The sequence below is a fragment of the Primulina tabacum genome, chromosome 14 (assembly GCF_025594145.1).
Source record: "Primulina tabacum isolate GXHZ01 chromosome 14, ASM2559414v2, whole genome shotgun sequence".
Lineage (NCBI taxonomy): Eukaryota > Viridiplantae > Streptophyta > Magnoliopsida > Lamiales > Gesneriaceae > Primulina > Primulina tabacum.
In genome coordinates, this window is record NC_134563.1 from 26,090,098 (window position 1) to 26,113,569 (window position 23,472).

At 34.2% G+C, this 23,472-nt stretch overlaps 1 long non-coding RNA gene across 1 annotated transcript; it reads right to left on the bottom strand.

Moving 5' to 3' along the window:
- Window positions 1–19,665: 19,665 nt before the first annotated feature.
- On the bottom strand, window positions 19,666–20,909 carry LOC142525344 (uncharacterized). The gene is made up of 3 exons (XR_012815057.1): window positions 20,851–20,909; window positions 20,672–20,774; window positions 19,666–20,039 (listed from the first exon to the last, which is right to left on the bottom strand). It is a non-coding gene; the product is annotated as an uncharacterized LOC142525344 (long non-coding RNA).
- Window positions 20,910–23,472: the final 2,563 nt, after the last annotated feature.

Below are 23,472 nucleotides of genomic sequence, written 5' to 3' on the forward strand. Positions count from 1 at the left end.
GGAATTGCCTCTATCCATTTGGAAACATAATCAACTGCAACTAAAATATACAAGTATTCAAACGACGGTGGAAAAGGTCATAAAATCAATTCTCCAACAGTCAAAGATTTCAATTTCAATGATATGATTCAAAGGCATCATGTTTCTTTTTGAAATCGCACCCAATTTTTTGACAATTTTCACAGATCTTGCAGATTTCATGAGTGTATTTAAACAAACTGGGCCAATAAAATCCAGATTGCAAGAATTTTACAGCCGTTTTCTTTGAAGAAAAATTTCCTTCGCATGCTTCTGAATGACAAAATTTAATGACACTACTTACCTCATTGTGGGGTATGCAACGTGGAAAAATTTGATCTGGACAATACTTGAACAGATATGGATCATCCCAATAAAATTTTTTACCTCATTCAAAAAATTTCTTTTATTTTGGGAACTCCATTGCGGTGGCATTTTTCCTGTCACAAGAAAATTTACCATGTTAGCAAACCAAGGTGTAGTAGTAACTGAAAATAGATGTTAATCAGGAAAATTATCGTTAATTGGTATCATTTCACAAGATGATCCTGTTACTAGTCTCGATAAATGATCGGCTACGACATTCTCGGTTTCTTTTTTATCTTTGATCACAATGTCAAATTCTTGGAGCAACAAAATCCATCGTATCAGTCGTAGCTTTGCATCCTATTTGGTCAACAAATATCTAATAGCAGAATGATTAGTAAACACAATAGTTGTTGATCCAATCAAATAAGAATGAAATTTATCTAATGCAACTATTACAACAAGTAGTACTTTTTCAGTTGTAGAGTAATTCATTTGAGCATTGTTTAAAGTTCTACTTGCATAATATATCACATAAGACTTACCGTTTCTTCTTTGACCCAATACTGCACCCACTGCATAATCACTCGCCTCGCACATGATTTCAAATGGTAAAGACCAATCAGGAGATTGCATGATAGGAGCTGATGTTAAATGTCGAATGATTTTATCAAAAGCATTTTGACATTCTTGAGTCCACTCAAATGCAGTGTCTTTTGTTAAGAGGTTACAAATGGGTCTAGAGATTGAACTAAATTCCTTTATAAACCTCCTATAAAATCCTGCATGTCCCAAAAATGAGCGAATTTTTTTAATGGTTTTTGGAGGGGGTAAATTGCCAATGGCATCAACTTTGGGTTTATCAACTTCAATTCCATGAGATGACACAACATGTCCCAAAACAATCCCAAAAGTAATCATGTAATGACATTTTTCCCAATTTAAAATAAGACATTTTCCTCGCATCTTTGTAAAACTTTTTCTAAATTTTCAAGACAATTATCAAATGTATTCCAAAAAACAGTTAGATCATCCATGAAAATCTCCAAACAATTTTCAATCATGTCGCTAAAAATGCTTAGCATACATTTTGAAATGTTGCTGGGGCATTGTATAGTCCAAATGGCATCCTTTTGAATGCAAATGTTCCAAAAGGACACGTGAATGTAGTTTTATCTTGATCTTCGAGTGCAATGGAAATTTGATAATATCCTGAATATCAATCAAGAAAACAGTAGTAGGGATGACCTGCTACTCTTTCTAAAATTATCCAAAAATGGTAATGGAAAATGATCTTTTCTAGTTGCGTCATTTAATTTTCTATAATCAATACACATCCGCCAACTAGATGGGACTCGACTTGTTAACAATTCACTTTTTTCTTTTTTTATCACTGTAATGCGAGATTTTTTTGGAACTACTTGTGTTGGGCTTACCCACTTATTTTCAGAAATAGGGTAGATAATCCAAACATCAATTAGTTTGAGAACTTCAGTTTTCACAACATCTTTCATGTTTGGATTTAATCTCCTTTGTGGTTGTTGAGATGTTTTAGCATTTTCTTCTAAATGAATTTTGTGAGTGCAAATTAGTGGATTAATGCCCTTGAGATCTTTTAGTGTCCAACCAATTGCATTTTTATGTCTTTTAAGCATATCAACTAATTTAACTTCTTGATCACTTGCTAGTTTGGAAGAAATTACCATCGGATATGTTTCATCTTCTCCAAGAAATGCAACTTCAATTCTCCTGGCAAGGGTTTTAACTCCAATATGGGTGGTTCGTCTTTGTTATCATATTTTGCCTCAAATTCTTTCTCTGATCCTTGTAACGAGTGATACCTGATAAAATCATTAAGATCAATTTCAATATTTTCTTTAACAGTTTCAATTGAAAAAATATCTAATTGGTCACGAGTACTCCCTTCTTGAATGTTTTCTTTCACAAGATTTTCAATAAGATTTTCATCTTCACTTTCATCTCCTTTGTCATGTGGTTGCTTACAAAGATTAAAAATATTAAGCTCCAAGGTCATGTTACCAAATGACAACTTCATTATTCCATTCCTGCAATTTATAAGAGCATTAGAAGTTGCTAAAAATGGACGACCCAAAATTACAGGAATTGCATTACAAGCTTCGATAGGTTGTGTATATAAAACAGTGAAATCGACATGATATACAAAGTTATCAACTTGGACCAACACGTCTTCTACCATACCTCTTGGCACATTAACATATCTATCGGCAAGTAAAAGTGTTACCGAAGTAGGTTTTAACTCGCCTAGATTGAGTTCTTGATAAAGTGAATATGGAATTAAATTCACACTAGCTCCAAGATCAAGCAAAGCTTTTTTTAATCTTTCGTTATCTAATAATACATGAAATAGTAGGACAAACAGGGTCTTTGTATTTCAAAGTATTATTATTTTGAATGATTGCACTTACTTGTTCGGCTAAAAATGTTTTCTTTTTCACATTCAATTTTCTTTTCACAGTGCACAAGTCTTTCAAAAATTTGGCATATGATGGTACCTGCTTTATTGCATATAATAAAGGAATATTAACTTTTACTTGTTTAAAAATATCATATATATCATAATTCAAATTTGATTTTTTTATTTTTCAATGCATGAGGGAATGGTGGTGATATTGTCTGTTGATCCTCCTCTTCGCAAGTTATGGATTCCACTTCCTTACCCTTTAGAGTTGATTTATCATCATCTTCACAAGGTTCAAGAATGGATTTTTCCACAACCTTACCACTGTGAAGGGTAATAACAGATTTTACCTGATCCATTGGTTGAATTCCAGAAGTTCCAGTTTGTGAATGATGATCCTTGGAATTAAGTTGTGCTTGTGAAGGAAATTTACCTTTTTCATGAACATTAAGTGCAGATGCAAATTTAGCAAGAGTATCTTTCAAATATGTCATAGGTTTGAGCAGTTTGAGTATTGATAGACTCTTGCTTCGCAATGAAAGAATTCAATATATCTTCCAAGTTCCTTTTAGGTGGAGGAACATAAGGTGCATAATTTTGAAAATTTTGTTGATTTTGGAAATGTGATTGTTAAAATTGTGCAGCATTATCATTCCTCCAGCTAAAATTTGGATGATTTCGCCAACCTGGATTGTAATTTTGAGAAAATGGTTCAAAATTTGGCCTTTTGAAATTGTTCAAAATATTGACTTGTTCATGGAGACATTCTTTAAAAGAGGACAAAGTGGAACAATCTTTTGTAGAATGATCACTTGTATCACAGATGTGACACGTAATTTCTTGAACAGATTTTAATTGACCATTCTTATTCAATTCAGGTGCCTCAAATTTTCTTGCCAAAGAGGTAAATCTAGCTTGGAGATCATGTTCATCTTTGAGGGTGTACATACCTCCACCAGATGTGGGAGATTGAATCTTGTTTGATGGTTCGATTGTACCTATAGATCCCAATTTTGAGCATTTTCAGCTAATGAATCGAGATACTCAATTGCCTCGTTTGGATGTTTATCTTCAAATGTTTCATTACACATAAATTCAATCATTTGCCTATCTTTAGGTGTTAAGCCTTCATAAAACTGAGAAACAACTCTCCAAATTTCAAAACCATGATGTGGACAAAGATTAAGCAATTCTTTGTATCTATCCCAACACTGATAAAAAGTTTCTCCTTGTTTTTGAGTGAAAGTGATGATTTTTCTTTTGAAAGAATTTGTTCTATGAGATGGAAAAAACATTTTCAAAAATTGTTGTTGCAATTCATCCCGAGTTCGAATGGATCCCGATCTAAGATTTTGTAGCCAAGTTTTAGCTTTATCTTTTAAAGAAAAAAGAAAAAGCTTAAGTCGAATGGTGTTCATATTACAATTTAGATCATTATATGTGTTGCACACTTCTTCAAACTCTCGTAAATGCATGTATGGATTTTCAGAATCTAAGCCATGAAAGTTGGGTAAAATTTGGATAATACCAGGCTTAAAATTGAAATGAGATGCATCAGGAGGAAAAACTAGACATGAAGGTGCACTAGTACGTGTAGGATTCATGTGATCTCTAATTGTTCGTCTATCATGATCATGTTGAGATTGAATTTTATCTTCATTTTCTTGGATGGATTCTTCCGCCATGTTTTGTAAAAATAAAGGGTTATTTCGAATGAGTCGACCACTAAGTGTACGTGACCAAATGCTCATGCAAATGCAAAAGAAACACACACAAAAGCAATAAAAATTCAAAGAAAGAAAAACAAACTATAAACAAAATAAAATAGACTTGAAATTAAATTATACGTCCCTGGCTACGACGCCAAAAACTTGATGCGACTTTGATTGTTGCACTCCTAAGAGCAGGTTGTCCACAAGTAATATAATTCGGTGAATTCGAATATCGTATCCACACGGAAGCTAAGGTAATTACAAGTCCACTACAATGCCTTTTTGTCTTTTTTTTTGTTTTTTCTTTTAATTGTTTGAATCTTTAATTGGTATTTTTTAATTGTTCAAATTTTAATTTAAGTAGTTGAGATTAAAGGATCCACTCTTCGAATTTTAATAAAGTTAACATTAATGAATATTATTGTAATCCACTTAATAAAATGGTTCCAATATATTAAATAATCATATTTATATTATGTTATATATTAGTATCTTATAAGTATATATACCAAAACTTATAAATGTTGTCAAGTATTTATATAATATATATATATATATATATATATATATATATATATATTTGTAAACACTAAATCAAGGTTTCCACTTTAAATGGTTGGTAAAACCAAACTAACATTTAAATGGTACAAAGAAATTAATATTATGGTATATTCATATATAATAAATCAAGGCATCCACTTTAAATGGTTGGTAAAACCAAACAAACATTTAAATGGTACCAAGAATTTAATATTATGATATATTTATATATAATAAATCAAGGCATCCACTTTAAATGGTTGGTGATACCAAACTAACATTTAAATGGTTCTAAGAATTTAGTGTAACATATAGCAACAATAAATCAAAACTCCCACGTATAAGTAGGGTATAATAATGCTTAAAGAAATAAATATAACATAAACAATAAATAATGATTAAATAATATAAAATATAGATTCTTACTTTTTAATAACCTTATTATCATGCCAAGAGTTTCACCTTTTCATCTCAATTTTGGGAGGTTAGCTACTCATTATTCAAAGTGTAAAACTTTGAATATGAAATTAACATGCTAATTATATTTAAAAGAAGAAATAAAAGAAAAACAAAGCGGGAAATATTATGAAATCAAATGTTTGTTCATAAAATGAGGGATATCTCAATACATTACAATGCACCCCTATTTATAGCCAAATTTGGGGAGACAACCACAAATAAAATATTATTTTTTTTACACAAAAGTCTTCATTGGTGTTCCAAGAAATTATATTTTAATACACATCACTTTTGAAAATCTTTTCATCCGAATTTTCTTTTCCACATATAAAATAAAACATGTAGATAATTGAGTTTTTGAATTGTAGTATTTTTTTTTCACCATTTGACCAAGTAATTTGAGAGATATGGTCAAAATGCTAGAGCATGGTAAAACTGCCACACATTTGGTAACTTTATTTGTTGTTTAATTTGATCTCAATTGTGAGAAGATTTTTATCTCATGTTCTTCACCAATATTGTAGATATTATCATCAACTTTCAACAAGTCCAAAAATAATCTTAATCTCATTTGCAACGCCAAGGTTATTCTTGTTTTATCAAACCTGTAAAAATAGTAAAAACTTATAATTACACAACAACTTATATTTTATACAATTTAAACATTTAATAAAACAAAAACTACAAATTTATATTATAAAACATTTAGTTAATATACAAATTTTTATCTTATCATTATGGCCGATGGTTTTGCTGAAGAGGGCTGCTGAAATTGAGAGGAATAATGGTGAATGGGGTGGGTGTCGGCTGATGGTGGGTCAATGTTAGGTTTAGTGTAGGTTTAGTATTATTTAAATAGATAACAAATAACTAATGGGCCCGAAATTGCTTAATTAAAAGTTTGAAAAGAGTTTTAAGCCCAATAAGCTTAAAAGTAAGCTCATTAACTCCAAACACATTCTCGAAAAATATTTCGTGTTGGAAAATTTTTGAAAATATTAGCTGAACCCTCAAAAGTCCCCCGATTCGATAAAATCTTCGTATCGGGTAAAAAATAAAATATTGAGGGTAAAAATATCCAAATAAGCCCATTTTTTTAATATACACTTAAAAACACCTTAATTTAATTAATGAAAATTAATCATGTAATAAAATAATTTTTCTGGTAATTCACCGGTCTCCGTTCCTCGTTCGAGCGCGAAATGCAAACTTAAAAATCTTTAATGCTTGAACCCCAAAAATTTCTTGAAGTAAATTATACCATGCAATAATTATGCATAAAATGCATAAAAATAATTAAACACAATTTAATGAAATAAACATGCATTTAATGTTTTAAAATAATTTAATAAAATACAAAAGAAATTTAGTAACTTGCATGTATGTGCTTCACGTGGACCTTCAATTTTTCGGGACATTACAATTCTACCCCCTTAAATTTAATTTCGTCCCCAAAATTCGCTTATCTTCGATAAACAAAAGTTTAGACTCTTAATTCTAATATCCCAATAATCCACGCTTCTGCTGCGCTACTCTGATAAAGCAAGTGTTAAACTTTCCTTATGTCTACTCAGTCCTAATTAATTTGCCTACTGAAATCCTTGATTGTGAATCGCAACTTAAAACAACTTATAGTGAATTAGTTCTATTTTTCTTTGTCCTCGAATTTCTGACTTTCTCGCAATTTCTCATACTAGAAATGGGTGTCCAAACTTATCGCACCTTACTTACGTAAGTTAACTATTTACAAGTACAACCCAATTATAAAATTGTTGCAAATCTTAAACTCAAGTAGTGATAATCCATAAAACCCAAAATATACCATATCGATCTACTACCTAAATAATAAAACCCTTCTAACCTCAATTACATGCTTAAATTATTATCTTATTAATTACAATAAAGTTAAGGCCTATGACCTTGGACTTTTCTCATCGGAACAAATGTCGCATTCTTACGTATCCTCAATGCTTAATTAATTCTAGCGTATAAACTTAATAAATTATCCCATGGTAGCCTTAGATTAACTCTAATAAATCAACTTCACTTATAATCCATATAGTTTTAGAATCCCCATATCAAGATTTTAGATTTCCTACTCGATAAAAATCTTAATATTCGTTCATTGACAACCTATGTTGAACACAACTAATTCCCTTAGTTTTAATTTCACCAAATTTTTCGTGTAATCACTTATCTCATAAACTTGAAATTCAAGCTCACTCAACCCAAGTAGTAATAGATAGTGTAACTCTAACACACATATCCGCTTAGTTTCAAGTTTTTTAATGACTTTCAAAAAAATTTCTCAAAACAAGGTGTCTACCTCAACCCTTACATCCGTCTATCGAATACCCTAACCATCAGTCATGCCGAACTTTCTGGAATATTTTAAACCTAGTCAAGATATAATTTTAACTCCCAAGATCATGATTAAAACTTATGTTACATCAAACTTAAGTTCCCAAAAATTTTCTAATTCAATGTCTACTCTTTTAACTTAACTAACTGATCAACTTTACCTTAAATTGTCATCACTTATATTCTTAATTTGCCACAACATTATTTCACTAACGCTTAAATTTTCAAGCCCAAGATTGATTCATCCTACAATGTCCTTGATTCCCATTTCTTATAACATTATAACCCCAGATATCTAAAGATTCTAAATATCCTTCAAGCCTAAATCACCGACAATTCCTATAATTTAAACCATTCAATTCTCACTTACTGCTAAACTATTCCCCCAAATTTCTTAAAATTGCAACATTAATTCTTAATTTCCTCAAACATTATCCAATTTGTCCTTAATTTCAAAAATTTCACAATTACCCATAAGTTCTTGGCGTTCCTAATTCCATTTTATAGGTTTCTCGTAACATAAATTTCAATAATTTTTAAGCTTATTAAACCCGAAATCAATTCCCATAACCTCGAGAAATTACTGATTCAACCCAAGTGTTCCTCAAAAGTTCGAATTGAATCCTCAAAAATTTCAGAATTTGCGATTTGACCCTTAAAGTTCTCGAAAATTACATTTGGCCCTAGAAATCTTCGAAATTTGCGTTTTTGTCCCTATAAAATTTTCGATTTTATCCTCATTAAACCTTAAAATTCTCGAAACTCAGAATTTAATCCCCAAAATTCGGTAAATTCAAAAATAGCCCCTTAGAATTTTATTTTTGCACTTAGGTCCTCAAACTATAGGTTATTACAATTAGGTCCTTAGAATTCTTAATTCATGCAATTCAATACTTAAGTCCAACTAGGTAGAGCATGCATCCAAAATAAATTCAACGTTTTATACTTCCAAAGATCGTCGTACTCTTCGAATCATTATTCATTACAAGAAATCCTCAAAACTTAACTCAATTAGTAACCATGAACTATCAGTAATTTCTTAGAAAATCTACAAGTCCCTAAAGCATTCATAATCTTCATGACTAACTTGTGAACCAAAGAATAGAACATCAGCACTTACAAACCAAAAATCAATATAGACAAATCATTTTAATATTTCCTAATGCCCATTAGCAAAATTTCTCATTCATGTCCGATTCCACCACAAAGCCAGCATGTATGGAAATCATATAATTTCTCGTTCCATATCGTAACATGCATAAAAATTTTAAAGCATCTAATTTCAAAACATAACGACAGATAAACATGTACTGTAAATCGTTGTAAATCATAAATCATGCAATCATGTAGGCGATAGCTTGAAAACATTTAAAACATTTAAACTTACAGACTTGAGGCTTGAAGACTGAGCTGCGGAAGCTGGCGATGGCACAACCCTATACATGAACCTGGCTCTGATACCAACTAAAATGTCTACTATTTTAAAACATGGAAATTTATTTATATATATATATATTATAAAGCTCACATTTTAAAAATAATCGTAAGTAATTACCAATAAAATATCACGGAAAAATAAGCGAGTAAAAATCCTAACATCCAAAAGTGAAATAAACAGCGTATAAAAATACTCATATTCTCTCAACATCGTAAAATCATAAATGTGCGGAAAGACATGAGGTCCTCAGGTCGTGTCGCCCACCAGGTCTGCCTACTCAGAGTTCAGCACCTCCAGTCCCCTAGATATCGAACTCACCTACATCACACACGCCTAGTGAGTAAAAAGACTCAACACGCCTGTACCAAAAATAAAAAGTACATATACATGGCACACAGCAGTGAAAAATACCATACTAAACATACCTTTAATGAACTTTAAAAGCGTAACATAAACGTGTCGTGTAAAATCATGACGTGTCAAAACAGCTATCGTTAATCTTCATTCATCATTCATCGTTCATCATTTATCATTTTCTTTGGTGAATTCAGTTCATTATAGGTGACTATCGTACGTCATTATTTACGATGGATCCATCACACGTAGAACCGCGGTACCCGGCGACTGTCGGACATCAGTGACATGATCACCCATCCGCTGTGCCTAGGCCTCATCATCATCGTTTACATATACGTCTTATGTATTTACATATATTTCGATAGCCACAACTAATTATCATAATTCAAAACATCATCATTTTTATCACTTATAAAAATCATGCACATATGCAATTTTCTTTAAATCCAAGTAGGCAATGTATATTTTCATAAAATCTTAAAAATCGTGATCATGATGCATAAACATTTATAGTATCATAAATTTTTGCTCAGAGCGCTGCTAGTATCCGAAATTTCACCCCGGGTGCAAAATGATCATTTTGCCCCTGGAAATCCAAAATTTTACTGTTTACCCCCGGACCTCTAAAATTGACCCGAAACTTACCAAATCCTTAAAATGTCTCAAAACATATTTAAAAGTATTCCTAGACCTAAACTCGAGCCCAATATAGAAATTAACCGATTAGATTTAAAACTTGGATCGGAATCCCGGTTTTAACCCGAATCAACTTAACTCAACCAAAATTTTACTACACCTTATAAACACTTAAAAGGCCCTAAAATTCCCAAACCACATCCTTAAGCCCTACGACCAACCCTCACCAGCTGTTGGATAAAACGACCCTCCCTATGTCCTACGCATCCCACTAGTTACCTTCCATAATTGCATCTCTAGCCTATAACCGGTAGAACCCGTGGCGAGCCAGATTGCCCTTGGTCACTCTAGGACCCCTGTGGACCCAAGTTGTAACGTACCGTAATTTTAAATTACTTGAAATTTGCGGAAAAATAAAAATTTTCTTAAATATGAAATAAACTTTCAAATTGCGATCATCCAATATCCGTTCTCAAAAATAACTGCAACCAAACGTTCGAAATTAAAAATTTTGCTAAAGCATTTGACTAGACATCATGACAGTAACATAAAATCAGAGTATTCGAAACTTTCATAAATTCTTAAAAACATGGCGGTCCTCGGGTTTAGCCTCCCGCTCAGTCCAAGCCAGCTCACTGGTCCTCACCCCTCGTCTCCTCAAATGCATCTTCACCTGCATCGATCAAATCTAGTGAGTCTAAAGACTCAACATGTATAAATTGGAAGTAACAAGTAATGCGTAATAAAATCACATGCAACTTTAAAATAGAGCGTACGTACTTGAAACATGAACTTGCATACTTAAAAGCTTGAACGTAACATACTTGAAAACTTGTACATACATACATAAACACAGACGTGCCATCATCACAAGACTTTTCTTAAACATGCTTGCATACTTGTACATACTTGAGCATTCATAAACTTCATCATTTTGCGTAGAGGCATGTTTCAAAGCAAGTGACCCATACATAAATACGCCTGATCAGACTAAACCACAGTACTGGGCTGACAGGGAAGATCCACTACCACATACATGAGATCCCCGTTCATGCTTTAACGGATGGATTGGTCCCTAGTCATGCTTTACCGCTTTTCAATCCTGATCTAAACCCGGTCATGCTTTACCAGGTGGATTGGTCTCTGGTCATGCTTTACCGCTTTCCAATCCTGATCTAAACCCGATCATGCTTTACCGGGGTGGAGAGGTCCTCGGCCACATTCACCGACTTCAAAAGTACAAAATAGCTTATGACATTCTAGATCACTCGGGACTTGACCTCGTTAAATCATCGTACTAACCCATGACATCGAACCCCGAACAATCTCTAAAATGATGTGTGAACATTTTCCAAAAATAAAAGACATGAACTCACTATTGAACTTGAAAAGAAGAAGGAAACCAAACATTTTTACGGATGAGGCCGCGCTCGATCGGTAAAACTTCACCGCTCGAGCGCCAGGGTCCGCGCTCCAGCGGTAACAAATTACCGCTCGAGCGCCGAGCAACTGGACTCTGCGACTTAGAAGCTTATACTCTCCGAATTCGATTAAACAGACAGTGAACAACACCTCGAGACTCATCCTAAGACACTATGGCACTGACTTGACTCCACAAAATGCCCCAAATGTTCCCAAAGAAAGGATGCACCACACGCAACGCAATAAAACCCATAAACTCAAATTTTGATACCAATTGTTTCCTACGATCTCTAATGCAACCAACGACTATCGACACGAAACAAAGCATCAAAACTCATCTCAAACTCATACTCCATATACCAAAACACAGCAGTGATCACCCGACGGTTCCCAACGAAGCCTGCAATAAATAAACTTCAAGAACACATCAATAACATATTTTTCAGAAAACTCAGTTTGAGCAGTGCCACGAAAATCACCATAACTCACTCAATTTTTATCCAAATATTTCGAATTTTATATAAAATCGAAGGTATCGAAAAGTTCTACATTTCATATGTTGAAAGTTTTCCCAAAAAGTCAACCGAAATGTCACAGTATTTAAAATGACAGCAAACTTTGAGTTTTCAGATCTAAAATCGTTTCAAAACCGATCCAACAAATTTTTGCTCAAACTTTTGCATAACATTCACATGTTTTCATACAATAAACATTAAAATATTTACTATGACAAGATCGATGCAGAACGAAAGAATATACATGCCTTTTGATAATTAAAAGTACCGAAACGACTACACCAACGCGGGAAAGATGCGAGAGACGATCCGGGACGAACGTGGCACTAAATTCCTTGAAGAAAACCCTCGAAAGCTGCTGGAAAAGAAGGGGAGGGGCGGCTGCTCTCTAGGGAAAGAACCCTAGGTTTTTCTTGCTCTCAAAAATATAAAATCTGAAACGTAATTGTGTGTGTGTGTTTAAATCGATTTTTGTGTTTAAATCGATTTTTAGTGTGTGTAAAAGTGTGTGTGCGTGGGATTGTGTGTGTGTTTAGATTTAATTAGGGGAAAATTATTGCTTAATTAACTAATTAAAGTGCTAATAAAAAAAATACTAACTCCATTAACAAGTTAATCAAAATAGTAAGTTACTACACACTCTAATGAAAATCCTTTAATTAAAATAGAACACACAAATGCTAGTTTTAAACTCTTAAATCACTAAATAAATAAATTAGGCCTTTAAAATACTAAAACTTATAAATCATTAAAAATTCCCCAATCCTGACTTAAAATAAATTACCACGTTTAAAAATTGCCAAAATCGTCACCAGTCTCTTTTCCTCGATCCCGCATCGAATAATCGCCTGAAACATAAAACTCGAGAAAACATTTTAACGTGCATCACATAAACATAAATAATTTAAAATAATGCAAAGAAATAAATCATGCATCACTAGAAATCATTTTAAATTTAAATAAATGATTTAACAATTAAATAAATGCATGGGTTTTACGTGTACTGATTTTGGGCTCTACACAAGTAACTCACAGCCGCTCACTCATGCAAGTCGCAGCCCCACCTCGAACGCCATACTCCCAACCTCTTAAACCCGAGACTTATTTCCTTCCCTCCCTCGCACCAGCACTTGGGGTTAGTGGATCTGGTCTAAGGCTCGGCTAGGTCCTGGTGTGGCTAGTTACCACTGCACGCTAAATATCCCAAGGAAACGAGCTATCCCCTTGAAACACTCCCCTCGGCTAATCATCTGGCAACCACCAGCAACAATGCTAAACTCCAAAAAACCACATTGACACCAAGTACAGCCCTTAAACAACTAAAATCCGCAGCCCCTTGCACATGAAATAATAGAACGTGAGTTAACATTAAAAGGATGCATGATATGAAACAAAAATCCGAAAATCCTTCAAGCTCTAGGTTGGATCGAGAATCCTTCACACAAAATACACACATATCAGCAATATATGACATGAGTGATGCAATAATAATGGTGTAGGGCGTGCCTTTTATGTATATAATCGAAAACTTTGAAGATCCGCGCAACGGGAAGGCACCTGAGAAATTTCTTGCAAGAAAGATGCTATGGCCGATGGTTTTGCTGAAGAAGTGCTGCTGAAATCGAGAGGAATAATGGTGAATGGGGAGGGTGTCGGCTGATGGTGGGTCAATGTTAGGTTTAGTGTAGGTTTAGTATTATTTAAATAGATAACAAATAACTAATTGGCCCTAAATTGCTTATTTAAAAGTTTGAAAAGAGTTTTATGCCCAATAAGCTTAAAAGTAGGCCCATTAAGTCTAAACACAATCCCGAAAAAGATTTTGTGTTAGAAAAGTTTTTGAAAATATTAGCCGAACCCTCAAAAAATTCCAAAATTCGATAAAATCTTAGTACCGGGTAAAAATAAAATACTGAGGATAAAAATAACCAAAAAGCCCATTTTTTTTTAAAATACACTTAAAACCCCTTAAATTAAATAATGAAAATTAATTATGTAATAAAATAATTTTTCTGATAATTCTCCGGTCTCTGTTCCTCGTTCGAGCGCGAAATGCAGACTTAAAAATCTTTAATACATGAACCCTTAAAATTTCTTGAAGTAAATTCTACCATGCAATAATTATGCATAAAATGCATAAAAATAATTAAACACAATTTAATGAAATAAACATATATTTAATGTTTTAAAACAATTTAATAAAATAAAAAAGAAATTTAATAACTTGTATGCATGTGCTTCACATGAAACTTCAATTTTTCGGGCCGTTACATTTTTTCCATGGGGTGCATCGGTATTTTTTGTGAAGAAGAAGGACGACATTATGCGATTCTGCATTGATTATAGAGAGCTAAAAATGGTCACCGTCATGAATAAGTATTCCATGCCTAGAATCGAAGACTTATTTGAACAGCTGCAGCGAGTTTCAGTATTTTCGAAGATAGATCTTTGTTCAGGATACTACCAGCTTAAAATGAGAGGGACAGATATTCACAAGACGACTTTCAGGACTTGATTTTAGCACTACGAGTTTATGGTGATGCTTTTCGGGTTGACTAATGCGCCAGTGATCTTCATGGATCTCATGAATTGTGTATTTCAGCCGTATTTGGATCAGTTTGTCATAGTCTATATAGATTATATACTGATCGAATTCGAAGAGCAGGGAGGAGCACAGTAAGCACTTGAGAACAACACTGCAGATATTGCAAGACGGACAGTTATATGCCAAGTTCAGCAAGTGCGAATTCTAGCTCGAGAGAGTGACGTTCTTAGGCCACATTATTTCCAGAGATGGTGTTGAGGTTGATTCCAGCAAGGTCGAGGTAGTCAGAGATTGGTGGCCAGGCAGGAAGCTCATAGTACCCCTTATTCTATTCATCTAGGGAGAACGAAGATGTAGAAGCATTTGCAGTCATTGTATTGGTGGCCAGGCAGGAAGCAAGATATTTTGCATTTTGGGACATAGCTGGTTAATACATAGCACCAGAGACCTGCAGGGAAGCTTAGGCCACTCCTTATTCCCGATTGAAAATAGGAGAACATCACTATGGATTTTGTGATAGGGTTACCCAAGATAGTTGGAGGATATAATGCCATTTTGGTGATAGTCGACTGGCTTACGAAGTCAGCGAACTTTCTGTCTATTAAGAAGACTATCACTATGACTTAGTACGCAGAACTGTACATCATAGAGATAGTCATATTGCATGGGATTCAAGTTTCTATTGTATCAGATAGAGACCCGAGGTTTAAATTTTCTTTCTAGAAGATCTACATCAGGCATTGGATACTAATTTACTGTTCAATACATCTTTTCATCCTCAGACCGACGGACAGTCTGAGAGAGTGATTCAGATTCTGGAGGATCTACTCCGAGATTGTGTGATTGATTTCTAGGACAGCTGGGAACCAAAACAACCTCTTGTAGAGCTTACAAACAATAACAGCTATCAGGCATCTAAAGGTATGGCTCTATATGAGGCACTTTATGGGAGAAAGTGTCAGTCACTGATATATTGGGATGAGGTAGATGAAAGAGTAGAGTTGGGTCCATAGATTGTCAGACAGACTGCAGAGCTAGTAGTCAAGATCTGGGATATGATGAAGACTGCTCAAAGCCGACAAAAGAGTTATGCAGACAAACGAAGCAGAGATCTAGAGTTTGCAGTGGGCGACCACGTATTAGTAAAAGTGATACCTATGAAGGGTGTAATGAGATTTTGCAAGAAGGGCATACTCAGTCCTAGATTCATAAGACCATTTGAGATTCTCGAGAGAATAGAAACACTAGCTTACAGAGTTGCGTTGCCTCCGAATCCTGCTGGAATACATAACGTGTTCCACATCTCGATGCTGCGAAAATACATGTCAAATCCTTCACATGTGCTAAATTATGAGCCTCTTCATTTGACACCAAACTTGACTTTCGAGGAAAGACCTACGCAGATTCTAGATAGATAGAAAAGGAGAATCCATAACAAAGTGATTCAAATGGTCAATGTCAAGTATCTAAATCATTCCGAGGAGGAATCTACTTGAGAGATTGAGACTGAGATGAGGAGTCGCTACCCTGAGCTTTTTGATAAGTTATAAATTTCGAGGACGAAATTTTAGTTGGGGGGAGGGGGAAGGTGAGGAATTTTAAAGTAGAAATTCAAACGACGTAATCTGACTGCATGCAAATATAGGGTATTATTAAAATGATTAATTAGATGTTTCAAATGCATTAAATGCATGTTTATGACATGATTACATGTTTTACTGCATGATTTACTAGATTGCAGTATTCGATGCTCGAACAAGAAACGGAGATCAGGGACAGTTTAAGGAAAATGTTTTTATTAAATAATTATTTTAATTATTTAATATATGTCGTATTTAATAGGTGATTTTTTAAAATAAGGAATTTATGATATTTTTATACGTCGGGTCATATTTTAAACCGTTAGTCAATTTTTGGCAAAATTGTGGACTTTTGAGGACTCGGGTAATAATTGTTGAAAATGTACCAAAACAAAATATTTTACGTCCAGGTCATTGGGCTTGATGGCCCTGTTTTAGTAGAATTTTTGGGCCTAGGTCACTACACTTTTTTATACCACGATTTGGCCTCTCTCTTTATTATTTCCCATGATTCCTCACACCCTAAAACCCTAGCCTCCCTCCCCTCAACCTCACGGCTGCACACACTCACATACACCAGTAGCTTTTGGTTAGTTTTTTAAGGTAAGAGCGGAAGGAAAATAGTCCCAACCCTCCGATGTTCGTTCTACGTCTCGTTCTTGAGATTTTCGAGCGTTTGGACTAAAAAGCACGCCCTAAACCCTTGTTTTCTCATCTTTTACATCATACTATGAAAATTTGATTGCTCTTGCATGCCATATTATAGATCCACTGATATTCATTGGTTTACTTGTTTATAGCTCACATTTTTTTCATGGATGAAGGGGCTACCAGGTTTTGATGGTTAGGGGACGATCTACAGGAGGTTTAGATAGCTTTTAGGTGGAAATATCAGATCTTGAACAAGTCCTTGTAGGTGGCCCATCGGACTTCAAGTTTTCGGCTACGTTTGGATGTGTTGCAGACAATCGGGTTTGACAAAGGGCTGCTATGCATAGGACCGTTCCAGGCTGTGGTTCAGACTCTGAAGGGTCTGAGTCAAGGTCCTAGACAGCAGGTTCATGGTTAGATTGGGCTAGGGGTAGGCGCACGGTTGGTTCAAAGGGGGTTGCGTTTTGGAGTGCCTAGGTCGAACCATGCACGTCCGAGTGCATGGGGCTATGGTCCATGGTTATATCAGTCCAGGAGGGTCTAGTAGTGGTCTAGGAAGGTCTGGTTTGGGTCTAGTCCAGGCTGGTTAGGTGTAGGGTCGAGTTTTTTTTCCTTGAACATGTAGCTAGGGTTCGGTCTTCTAATGTGCAGAAAATTCCAGCAACTTCCAGGTTGTATTTAGAGGGTCTTAAAAGGTTTGATCTTTGTGGTTTAGGGTCTGGTAGAGCATGGTTTAGACATGGTTTAAGTTGGGGAACGTTTGGTTGCGTTTCAGATTGATTCGGTTAAAACCGGGACTCCGGTCAAAGTTTTAAAACGAAATAAAGAATTTAATGCATGAACTCGAGTTTACAATTAAGAAATGATTATAATTATGATTTAAGTTGTTTTAATAATTTTGGATGGACTCGGGTCAAAATTTTAAGATCCAGGGGAAAAATGGACATTTGCACCTGAATTGATTTAGCAGTCCTGGCAGTGCCCTGACAACTGAAAATTCATGTTTAAAATGTTTATTTTTATATGAATATGGAATCTTTATGAAAAATGCTGAAAATATGTCGCATGCTTGGTTTCAAGAAAATGTATCTACATGCATGAATTTCTATAAGTGATGAATATGATGACATGATATGAAGAAGGTGAATTGATTGTGACTAATATGAACACGAACACGAAACATATAAGGCCAAGGCTCAGTTGACGAGTGGGAGTTTCGCTGATGTCCCCGCCGCCCAGTACCATGGTTATACGTAGATAGATCCATCGATCAACAGCTGATATGGAAGTCACAACTAATGATCTGAATTCAATAAAAGGAAAACGAATACATATATGATGACATAATTTGAATATGAATATGTTTAGGTTTATATTATGTTTATGAAAATCGTGAAAGTTATTTTAATTATAGTACTTTTCACTGTTGCTTGATATGTATATGTACTTTGTTATACGGTTCAATTGTTTTGAGTATTTAGACTCACTAGGTGTGATTGATGCAGGTGAGCATGTTGTTGAGGAGATTGGATGTTCTAAGGACTGAGCGGACTGAGCTGGTGGCGCCCGAGGACCTTGCGATTCTTCCGCAAATTATGATTTTATGAGGGTTATGGTTAAAACAGTATTTCAAAATGTTCATGGTTTTTTATGTTGTGATGGTTGACATATTTTTAGTAATATATTGGTGTTTATTTTAAACAATAACTTTTAAGTTGGAGTCACGTTTGAGAATTTCAAATGCAATTGATCTTACTCAGTAGTTTGAATTATTTTATGGAACATGTTTCGAATTTTATAAGTTTTATGTGTATGTTGGTTTCGGCCAAGGCTTGAATTATTTTTTTAAAAAAATTCAGTAGTTTAGTAGACGTTTCAGAACTAGTGTGCTTCATTGCTTTTAACTTACTATGGAATTGGTTGTGACACAAGATGTTAAATCATTTAAATTTCAGAGCCATTGTAAATCTGAGCAAGAATGATTTGGTCATTGGTCCGTCCAAAATTAAATTTTTCAAAAACAAAGTCTGTTCAACTTCTCAGTTTGAGAAGCAAGTTATGCAGTCTTTTAAAAATAAAAGGTGTAACTCATCAAACGAAAGCTTAGAAATATTGTACATGGACTTGTTTGGTCCTATCCCCACTACAACAAAAACGCTGAAAGACAACAGATTTATCCTTTGTCGTAGGCCATTTAAAACCGTTGTTTTTGTGGTGAAAAACCATTGTCTTTGCCCTGGAACCTGTTTCTAGGGGAGGCCCTTTATGGGCCCCCGAGTGAGGCTTCGCCGATTGAGAATACTCCTTAATAAATTTTTAGAATACATCTATAAAGAAGAGTTACCAAGAGACTGATCCTTGGGTGAGGAGCAAGAACGTACTATAGAGGCTACTAATGCGCTACGACCCGAGCATTCATAAATTCGATGAATGAATGCAATAAAAGTAAAACTATTTAAAATTGTTGTCTTTGACCACACTTTTAACAACAATGTCAATTACAACAATTTTAAATAACCTATCATAAAAGATTTTATCCATTGTCTTTTTTCAGATAAATAACAAAAAAATTTAATTTAATATATAATTTTCCAATATTATAAATCATTCAAAATTTAAAAATTTGTACATGAAATTTAATATAAAATTTTCATAATTTATTAAAAATCACTACAGATTCAAAATTTGGATCCTAATTCTATGCACAATAGAAAATAAAACTATACATTAATTTTGCAACGATCTGTCCTGCCATAAATTCTCAAACATAATATAAGATTAGACAAAAATGAAATTTGTCCAAATCTTGCATAATAAATAAGTTTTAATATGGTCATGTCCAGATATTTATATAATCAGACTTCTCTTTTTCTTCTTTCTTGGTTTTAGCAGGCGCACCGCTGCCACCAGTGGGAGCAGCAACCTGCAACTGCACCACCACCACCTACCGGCACAAAAGCCAACTTTTCCCTTCCAGCATAAATCAATTCAGTGATATTTTTCTCCCTCAACTTTGGACAATAGCAAGGTGATTCTGTCATCATCACACTTAGCTACAACTGAACCGAGAAAACAGTAGGTCAAAACAATTATAGTCAGAGAACTGATTCTAGTGCGTGGAATAAAACTTGATATAAATGTAGCATACACTACATAAATTCACAAAACTTGATCACATATGAGAAAATTTTGAAAATTTCTTAAACAATTAACATCAATAATAAATAATCACAAATTTGATTTATACTTGAAGTAAGATAAATTGTAAAAGAGAAAGATCACCAGCAAATACTTCCCCAATCCATACAAAGACTATAAAGTCGGGATTAAATATTAGTTGGACCTAATTTCGGCTTTTGTAAAAGACCACAAGTATTGGGTCGAAAAAAAAAAATTACAAGTCACCAACCCGCCATATATACACAATTTTTAAAGGTGCACACAACAGTCACTGCATACATAAGATTCTTTTGTAAGTTCAAATGATACATGCGAGATTATCAAATTATTAATTACCATCAAATCACTGTAATTAATCACAAAGCTTCTTTCTAAACCCAAAACCTAGCTAATAAACCAGTTTCAAGTCCAAGAAGTAATCAAAACATTAAACCCACAACCAATAACAAAACTGATAAAAGCAAAAAGAAGAAACATAATTCCAAGAAAGAAAGAAATAAAAATGAAACACCTTGAACAATACCCATCTCCTTTTCAACTTTAGCCTGCATTTCACGAAGCGCCGCAGCTTCCTCTTGCATCTCCTTCAACCGCTTCTTCATCTCGTCCAATTCCTAAACACCACAGATCCAATCAAACACACATAAAATCACATATCCATTAGATACAACAGCCGTGTATAGCACTAACTACGAGCAGCTCAGGCAACGTCTCTAATCTCTGCAGCAACGGCGATGGAGGAAATAAAAGAGAAGGGCAAGGAAATAAAAGTGATTCGGGGATTTTTGTATTATAAATTTTTTTAAAAAAATTCAAAGAATGGTTTTCGTAAAACCGTTGTATTAAACCTAAAAAAATTTGCTCAAATAAAACAGTTTTTTTTTAAAATCATTATTGTAGTTTTAAAAAACCCGCTCATAGACAAAAAAAACTATTGTGTTATACTCAAAGAAAACACTTGTCCTAGAAAAAAATCCAATCAAAGACAACGGTTTGTCGTAACCATAAAAAATCCATTCATAGAAAACGGTTTTAAAAAAAACTGTTGTTTTATTGAAATGTCCACTATTTTTAACTTTAAAACACTACAATTTTTTTTTTAAATTTGAAACTTACAATTTAAAATACTCAACATTTCCAAAATACAAAAATTAATTTAACATTTAAAATCTCAAGTGCATCAAATCCATAAATCGTCAATTAACAAAAATCCTACGTCAACCATTAATATGATCAAAAATAAACTTCAAAATAAAATATAAAAATCTCTAATTAAATCATTAAAAAAATCTTTAAAACTTTGACTATCAAGCTAATGCAAAACATAATGTTCCTCGGGAAGCGTACTGTCGGACTCGATCTACTCAAGCGTCAACGTATCCCTCATTCTCATCCTCACCTGCAACCATTCAAACCTAGTGAGCCTATTGACTCAGCACGTTCTAAACATGAGTAACAAATAATACATATACAGGCACCTGCACCAAAAATCATATTCTTATTGAAAATAAGCTTGTAATCGTAAATTGTTAAATCATAAAAGCTTTTCATCATCGTATATCATTCTGGGTGAAATTTGAACCTTGAAAGTGACTAGCTGTATCCTCTAGTCGATTGATCAGTCTTAGCTCATCATTTCGCATGGGACGAGCACTAGGCACCGACGTAAATGGAATACGATTTTTGTGCTCCCTCTAGGGCCTTCTCCCGTAAACAGGCTCCTTCTGGGGCCTTTTCCCTCACGATATTCCCAAAAAACATATATCATATCTTTTTTGTTACAATCAATTCACATTGTATAATTTTTTTTCTTTTTAATCATAAAATATCGTGTCATTTCCACATTTGAAAAATAACGTTTTAACAGTAAAAATTGCACATCTTTATCATAAATAATAAAATCCCATATTTTCATCATAAATGTTTTAAAATATCATTTAGCATGCGTTATGATTCTTTAGAGCGCTGCCAAGTCTTTCGTACTACTTGGACACAAAATGACAATTTTACCCTCGACTCCAAAATTCCCTATTTTGACTTTCTCTTACCTTTATTAACTCGATCCTACCTCATAGTATCATATAAGCTTAAATTTGACTTTTAGTATTTGTCTTAGACGTAAACACGAGAATTTCCATTTAATAACTTAATGCCTAAATCATGAAGCGCTTTTAATTCGAATAAATTCAAAACTTAATATTTTCTTCCCAAATTTTATAACTAAACATTTCATTCTTAAAATTAACATGACACCTTAAAATATAAACATAAACATTTTTTAGACGTAAAATTTAGCTCCTCAACTAATTTCCCAATTCATTTTAAAAGTTAAACGTACGCCCCGATTTTAACCTGAATCGACTCAAAACATAAACAAACTTGAACCATAGCTTATTATCACTTAACCACAACTTATGCAACCCAAATCAAACCGTTTAAGACCCTTGGAACAGCTTAGAATGCCTACTGAATTTTCTGCACATTTGATCAAACCCTAGCCCAAGCCAACTTTCAATCCATCGAGCCTAGCCCTTAACCATCATGTCCAGACCCTATGTAACCATACTAGGACCTAGAGTGAACCCTTAGAGCTCTACTGGACCAGCATCTACAGCCCTAGCACTTGCAACATTAAACCCGCGCCCCTACAAGCCTTAAGCGACCCAAAGTAATGTGCAACTTTTATCATCCCTTTCCAGCCCTTGCAGAGCCCATCTAGGACTATGAATAGGCCCTATTAGGACCCATGAATATGTTCCTACTGCAGCTAACATCCTTCTTCTTCGTAGAACCAAAAACGCAAACCCTAATTCCTAAAAATCCAATTTTCATTCAGCTCTTGCATCCCTATTGTCCAGCCCTTAAATATGCATCTATGTACCCTTAAACATGTTGAAAATCATCCCTTCCCATAGCCCTATCATGGCAGCCCTTTGTGAAACATAAGCATAAGTTTCAATGCATGAAAATCAAAGTTTTAAGATGTACAAGCCACAAAGGAAGGTTTCATATTTTTCATGCAACATGGTTAAACACACATAATATGATTTGAATGGTGCAAAAAGAAGGTTTAGAAATGTCCTTTGTGTTTAAACGCTCGGAAGATGAATACCGTAGTGGTGGAACGTCGGTGACGAATGGAGGACGATTACTATTTTTTTTTCTACCCTTTTTTCTTGTCAAAACCCCACCAAAAAATCACTTTGGGATGCAAGGGAGTCGAGTGATTGTTGTTGAAAGAAGAACGAAGAAGCAAGTCGAAGAACGAAGGAGAAAAAAATATCAAAAACTTCCTTACCTTCCTTCCCTTCT